Source organism: Rattus norvegicus, chromosome 9, assembly GCF_036323735.1.
Source record: "Rattus norvegicus strain BN/NHsdMcwi chromosome 9, GRCr8, whole genome shotgun sequence".
In the NCBI taxonomy this organism is placed as follows: domain Eukaryota; kingdom Metazoa; phylum Chordata; class Mammalia; order Rodentia; family Muridae; genus Rattus; species Rattus norvegicus.
The window spans coordinates 20745288-20752811 of NC_086027.1; the positions used below are offsets into that span (position 1 = coordinate 20745288).

Here is a 7524-nt window from a genome sequence, read left to right on the forward strand (position 1 = left end):
TGAGATAAGTCTCGGCCCTTCCTTATCGCTGGGACTTTATCTCTGCCCTCGGCAACACCACAGCAGCATCTCTGGTGCAGGGTGGAAGAGGGGGGCAGGCAGGAGAGGGAAGGGAAGGCGGGAAGAGCCATGCCTAGGAGAGGGGAGGCAGAACTATGTTCCACAGGGAACTTGAAGGTGTAGACACTCGCTACGGGCATTGCCAAATCCCCTGCACTGCCTAGTTAATGGAGGAGGAGAAGCCAGGAGTGGGAGATGGGGTTGCAGAGTGTGGCGGGGACTGTGGCTATAGTCTGAAAAAACCTTGGATCTATACATACGCCTATGTTTTATTTTTATTTATTTTTATGGGTGTTTTGCCTGCATGTGTGTCTGTGCACTCTTCACATGCATGAAGAGGCCAGGAGAGGGCGATCAATTCCCTGGAACTGAAGTTATAGATGGTTGTGAGCCACTCTGTGTGTGTGTGTGTGTGTGTGTGTGTGTGTGTGTGTGTGTGTGTGTACACGCGCATGCGATGGGAATTGGGCGTGCTCAAAAGCAGCTAGTGCCCTCAATAGCCAAGCCATTTTCCAGCCTGGAAGATGGGTTTTCTGGGGGATGGGGGTTGGGGGTTTGGATTTTGGGTTTGTTGTTATTCTTTCATACACTATATCCCAACTGCAGTTTCCCCTCACTCCAGACCCTCCCCCCCTCCCCCATCTCTTCCTCCTCCATTTCCTTTCAGAAAAGAATAGACTTCCCAGGGTTGGAGAGACAGCTCAGTGGTTAAGAGCACTGGTTGCTCTTCTAGGAGCCCTGGGTTCAATTCCCAACATCCACACAGTAGCTCACAACCGTTTATAACTACACTTCCACAGGCTCCAACACCCTCTCTCACACACACACACACACACACACACACACACACACACATGCCATGCATGCAGGTAAAACACAAATGCACATACAATAAAAATAAATAAATCATCAAAAAAATTTTAAAAAAAACCAACTTCCAGGGGTATCAACCAAGCACAGCATAACAAGTTACAAAAAGACTAGGCACAAACCCTCCTATCAAGGCTGAACGAAGCAACCCAGAAGGAGGAAAAGGGTACTGAAAGCAGGCAAAAGATTCAGAGATATCCCCCACCTTACTGTTAGGAGTCCCACCAAGCTACAAAACGCAAAGGATGTGGCTCAGACCTATACAGGTTCCATGATTGTCAGTTCAGTCTCTGTGAGCCCCTGTGAGCCCTTGTTAGTTGATTCTGTGAGCCATTAAAGATACATTTATTTATTTTTTTTAAAGATTTATTTATTTATTTATTATATGTAAGTACACTGTAGCTGTCTTCAGATACACCAGAAGAGGGCATCAGAACTCTTTACAGATGGTTGTGAGCCACCATGTGGTTGCTGGGAATTGAACTCAGCACCTCTAGAAGAGCAGTCGGGTGCTCTTAACCACTGAGCCATCTCTCCAGCCCAAGATACATTTATTTTATGCACAGGCGTACACTGTCACTCTCTTCAGACACACCAGAAGAGGGCATCAGATCCCATTACAGATGGTTGTGAGCCACCATGTGGTTGCTGGGAATTGAACTCAGGACCTCTGGAAGAGCAGTCAGTGCTTTTAGCCAACCTTTAGCTTTTTAAAAATGTATGTGCATGTGTGTTCAACTTTGGCCAGGGGTGGGGCAGAGTCTGTACGCCCATGGACGCTAAAGGATGTCAGACCCCTGGAGCTGGAAATACAGGTGGTTGTGAGCTGCCCAACACAGGTGCTCAGAACCCAGTCCTCTGGAAGAGTAGCGAGGTCTCTAACCACTGAGCCATGTCTCTACACCCACTTACTGATGTTCTTTTTAAAGACAAGCTCCTGGGCTGGAGAGATGGCTCAGTGGTTAAGAGCACCCAACTGCTCTTCCAGAGGTCATGAGTTCAATTCCCAGCAACCACATGGTGGCTCACAACCATCTGTAAAGAGACCCGATGCCCTCTTCTGGTGTATCTGAAGACAGCTACAGTGTACTTATATATAATAAATAAATAAATCTTTAAAAAATAAAATAAAATAAAGACAAGCTCCTAAGTTTCTCATGCTGACCTCAAACTCACTGTGATAGCAGAGGGTGACCTCGAACCTCTGCTCCTGACTCTACTTCTCCAGTGCTGCCATTACAAGTATGTGCCTCCATGCCCAGTGTATTTGGAACTGGGGACTAAACCCAGGCCTTCCTGCACGCTAGGCAAGTACTGTATGTATCAACCCTGCTACATGTGTATCCCTGGCGTTCAACAGTTCTCTCTTCCTCCTGGAGCAATCCAGGCTTCTGCTTCCCACTTCAAGGTGCAAAATGACAACAGCCACGGGGACTCAGTGTGTCTGTCATTTTAAGCGCTCTGTATTCTGGCTAGCAGGGCATTTGGCCCTTGCTTTAGGTGGAGCTTATAGAGTGCACACGTCTTAGTCATGGAAGCAGAGGCAGTGGTTGCTAAACAGCCTAGGATCCCATAGTGGTGAGTAGCACAGTTAGGACTCCCAAGACAGAGCCCCAAGTCCCAACATTCACCCAGACGAAGTTACACTCAGTACAGTGCTGCGTGGTGGCTGGGGTTAAACCCTGACAAAGCAGGACACTTGATTCCAGAATGCCATCAGTCCCCGGGTCCTCTGTTCATCAGTCACCCTCACCCTCCTGTTCTGCGGGCCGCTGTTCTGGGACCTCAGGCAGAGACCTGTTGCAGGTCATTCCTGGAGGGGACCCCACCGAGGATTAGTCTTTCAGCAAAGGGAAACTGAACAGAGTCAACACAGATAATTGGAGATGCTATGGGGTCTCTGGGTCCTGGTCCTGTGACCTTGTGACTTTCTCAACCAAAGCTCCCACTGCCTTTCCTCCACATCTGATGAAACAAGTGCTTGTGAGGGTGTCCCATGGCTTAACAGCATGTTGTCCATGGCCACATACCCAGAAGAATGTCAGAACCTATCTCCTTACAGGACCGGATCTCCCAGTGGTCCGCTGGGCACATGGTTCAGTCACTCAGAAAAGAGGCCAGGAGACAAGTGTAGCCCCAGGGCAGAAGACCCTGGGCAGCAAAAATAAGGTCCCCAAACTACCTACCATACTCCCAGTTTAAAAAGAAATTCTGGGCTGGAGAGATGGCTCAGCGGTTAAGAGCACTGACTGCTCTTCCAGAGGTTCTGAGTTCAAATCCCAGCAGCCACATGGTGGCTCCCAACCATCTGTAATGGGATCTGATGCCCTCTTCTGGTGTGGCTGAAGACAGCTACAGTGTGCTCATATATAATAAATAAATCTTTTAAAAAATCTTTTTTATATAAATGGTTTTTGCTTTTTTAATTTTTATTTTATGCGTGTTGGTGTTTGCCTGGATGTATGTCTGTGTACCATATGTGTACAGTTCCCAGGGAGGGCAGAAGAAGAATCCAATCCCACAGGACTGGAGTTGTGAGCTGCTGTGTGGATGCTGAGAACTGAACTTCAGTCCCTCTGGAAGAGCATCCAGTGCTCTTAACTGCTGCGAGCTGAGTCCTCCCACCAGCTCCCCAACCACCACCACCACCACACACACCATCTAAAGGTGAACCCCTGGGAGAGGGCTCAGCGAATAAGAGCTCTTGCTGTTCTGCCCCAAGACGGGCTCAGTGGCCAGCACCCAGTGTGGCAGCTTACAGCTGCCTGTAACTCCAGCTGCAGGAGAGCTGATGCCCTCTTCTGGACTCCAGAGGCACTGCACTCCATGCACACAGTCTCATACAAACATACTTAAATAAAAATAATTTTAAAAACAAAAATAAAAAACACTCTGGCCACCACTGATGTGGTCTTCTTCAGGAATTAGGCATGTGGATCTTGGAATCTGTTGGGGCTGGCTTAGAACCCCAGCCCTCTGCTTCCAGGCTGCATGGTTTCCAACTTAACTCCTCTGAAGCAGTATAAGGAAACGTTTCCTACCTTAATGCAAAGAGACAACATTCTATGCTGGCAGCTGGTGTTTGCAGCTCGGTTTTATTACAGTCCTGCTCTGGTAGAATTAATATCCTAATGAATACAGCGTTGTGCTCGCGTGACTCTATCAGAGACATCCATCTCCACAGTTCATCCACAAAGAAGCCACAAAGAAGACTTGATTCCACAGTTCCACATCCACTACACAAACCCCACCACTTACTCACCAGACACCTGGCTCTCTCTGCCCTTAATCCTCACAGCAGCCTAACGGGCGGCTTCACCACACATGCATGCGGGCTGGCTGTATCCTGAGACAGGGATACTTGTGGAAGCTCTGAGAATCTGAGCTCCCTACCCCCACCCGCCTACTAGAGGAGGCCAACTCGGTTCCCACTGCCATTGCTATGACAGCCCCATGCTGGGCCCCAAGTGTCCCCTGCCCTCCATCCCTAGGACAAAGGCTCAACCTGGCTCTCATGCCAGCTGTGGTTGGGGAAACCCCCGCTGCCTGCAAAAACCAACTTGACTTTGAAAAGGAAGAGACAGAAGCCAGGGGGAAGGGTGGCTGGGCCACTCCCTGTGGGGGCAGGTGCTAAGTAACTCTATAAACCCTGGCTAACGATGCAATTACAACTATAAACAGAGCCCAGGAGGGATCAGGGCCAGAAGCCAGACCCTCAAAGGGCAGCCAGGCAAGGGGTGGGTCCCCCTCCCACCTACTTCCCAGCATTCAGGAAATGGGGTGGGGGCAGGGGGCGGCTCACTGCTGATGGGATGGGCGGGCACTGGACACCCCAGCAGTACTTAAATGAACTCTTGCCGTCTCTGGCCCACTCCCTGCCCACCTCTGACTGAGTCACCAGGCCATCAGCCCTAAAATGCACAGTTGGCTCTCAGTGGACTCAATGTTCACCTTAGTTGTCCCTTGCTTCATTCCACGGAGCCAAGAGATTTGGGTCTCCATTCAGCTCCACCTCCTAGGTGGTCTGAGAATTAGCACTCAGTTTACCAGGCCCGCTAAAGTGTAAGGACATCGGCTCCTCTCACAGAGGAGAACCCTCGAACAGACCTTTCCCTTCATCACACGCTCTGCTTCGCGGCTCTCCTGTAACTAGGAGGCGAGCTGAAAGAAGGGAACCAAATGAACCTAGAGAAACTGAGGCACAGTAAAAGTTCCAGAAGCAGGGGAAAGCCCGTTTACTGCCTCTCCTGGCTGGCGGGTCACTATGGCTGCCTTACTTTCTCCAGACTGGGGCTGCCACCTGAGGGATGGCAACTGGCTCCCTGGCGGAGCACCGGGCAGCTCGAGAGGGAGCGGGCCACCGAGCCAGGCCTCCGCGTTCGGATCTGCCAGCATCTGCACCTGGCCGCCGGAGAGGAAACTGGAGATCCGTCCCCACCTCAACACAACACAACCCCCCCTCCCCCCAAACAGCCCGAGTGCCTAGTCTAGGCCAGTGGAATCCGGGCCAGGGTGGGTGTAAGGGGCCTCAGGCCACGTCCTAGAGGCTCCACTTCCCTTCTTCATCAAGCAGCCCCTCACTCCGGGTCCGGGAAAGTGGAACCCACACTTCCCCAGCGAACTGAGCGCTCAAGTTTAGTCCTGCAACTGTCACCCTGAATGGTCTGCTGCAAGGCAGGCGAGAGCTGACGCAGGTTGGGGAAGGGCGTCGCGGTGAGGGGCAGGCGCAGAATGCAGGGCGGGGGCCGGGGTAGCGCTGGCGCAGACCAACCCCACCCGGGCGGGCGCCCTCCCTTCCTCCCCAGGGCGCGGGGCTGGGGCGCGCCGGGCGGCTGCGGCGCGAACCTGCTCGCGCAGCCCGAAGCAGCTCCGGGCAGCGGTGCGTGAAGCCAAAACCCAGAGCACAGCGGGGGCCGAGGGCGGGGACCCAGGTGGCATCCGCCAGCTCCCTTCCAGGAGGCGCTGAGCGGAAGAGGCGACGGGGTCCGGAGTTGGGGGTGGGGAGACGAAGGCATTGACCTGGCGGGGCGGGCTAGCCTAGGGTTGGACGGTGCGAGTGTGGGGGTAGACAGAGAAAAGGGGGCGTATTTTCCGGAATTGAGGACCAAGAGTGTGGCTGAGGGAGGAGGGCAGACGACTGGGAGCTCAAGGAAGCAGAAAGCAAGGTGCACAGAGGGTGAGACCCCGAGTTGGGGTTCCCTAGGGTGCTGGGATAGTGCAAGAGGAGAAGTCTGCCTGAGACATCAGAGTCTGAAGCCAGAGGTGTCTTCTGCAAGAGGTCCAGAGGGGAGAAAGGCAAACAGGAGAAGGAGGGAGGGATGGGACGTTCACACTACCCCCGGACACTGGCAGCCCAGCCCACGGGGCGTGGCGCCTCTCCGGCCCTCCCACTCCGCGCGACCATCCAGGCTGGGCCAGGCCCCGCCGGCCTTGGTGCCCACACACCTCCCCGGGCCTCGGACTTCCCTCCCCCGAGCCCCCCTCCCCGTCCCCGTTGTATCGGGGGAGGGGGAGCGAGCTCAGAGCCCGGGAGTCCCTCAAAACTTCTTGCAAGTTCACTCCTGCACCTCCCGCCCCAGCTCCGCTCAGCTTCCCCGGGCCAGGAAGGCCCGTGCCCGCCCCGGCCACTCCCGCCCCGGTTACATAAGGTCGCGGGGAGGCGGCCCCCGGCCCGGCCCGAAGGGAGGGGCCCAAGGGGCTCCCCGGCTGGCGAGCTGCATCGCTCGGGCCACGCGCCGGGTACCCAGGGCTGCACCGGCTGCGGGTGGGTGGCGGCGCAGTGCACCCTGTCCTGCTCCAGTCTGTACCCCCACCTACCCCCCCACCTGTCTCAGGCACCCACAGGATGGGAAGTGCGGCGCTGGCGTTCCCCAGTCCCCCTACACCCCTTGCCCCCTAGTCCCACTCACCTCGCTCTGAAGGTCAATCTGTCCGCCGCCGGCGCCCTGAGGTTCCGGCAACTTGTCCCAAGTTCGGGTGCCCGGCCCCCGAGCTTCGCCCGCCGCCCGCTGTCGGGCTCCTCGGGCTACGCGCCACCAGCCAGGCCCGCCCCGTCCGCCCTTCCCGCCGCCGTCGGCGCCGTCGCCGTTCTCTGCGTCCCGCCCGCAGCTGCCGCCTCCGCTGTCACCTAGCCCCGCGCCCGGCGCTTGGGCTCCGGCTGTCACTCCGCGCCCACTTCCCGCTGCGCCCGGCAGAGGGCAGCACCCGCCCCTCCTGCGGACCGCCCCCCGTAGGCCAACCGCGGCGCCCGCTGGGAAATGTAGTCCCCGTCGCAGCCACGCAGGGTTCGCCGGGATTTGAAGTTTCATTCTGCTGGCCGAGATTTCCCAAGGAGTCAACTTTTGACTTTCTGTCTTTTTTCCCTTTTCAGATTTTCTCTCTCTTTTCTATCCATGATGTCCCGTTATAGGACTTACTACATTATTACGTCTTATGAAAAGATCAAGTGCAAGCTGCTTTTTCAGGAATGTGAGAAAAGTATAGGATCCCAGGTGGTCCCTCCTAGTTTTTGTTAAAGGTGGTACAACAGAAGACATGCCCAGGGGTTGGGGATTTAGCTCAGTGGTAGAGCGCTTGCCTAGGAAGCGCAAGGCC

General features: G+C 54.9%; 1 protein-coding gene across 3 annotated transcripts in view; it reads right to left on the minus strand.

Annotated features, from left to right (window-relative positions):
* Positions 1-6978, minus strand: part of Tfeb (transcription factor EB) — a 55826-nt gene extending 48848 nt beyond the window's left edge. The window contains exon 1 of one of the 3 annotated variants that reach the window (XM_039083486.2): positions 6840-6978. The gene's annotated coding sequence lies outside the window, so the exon portion shown is untranslated. Of the gene's footprint in view, positions 1-4192; positions 6020-6839 lie in introns of those variants that run through there. The other 2 variants (XM_006244442.4, XM_039083488.2) reach the window with 2 other exon arrangements.
* Between the last annotated feature and the right edge of the window lie 546 nt (positions 6979-7524).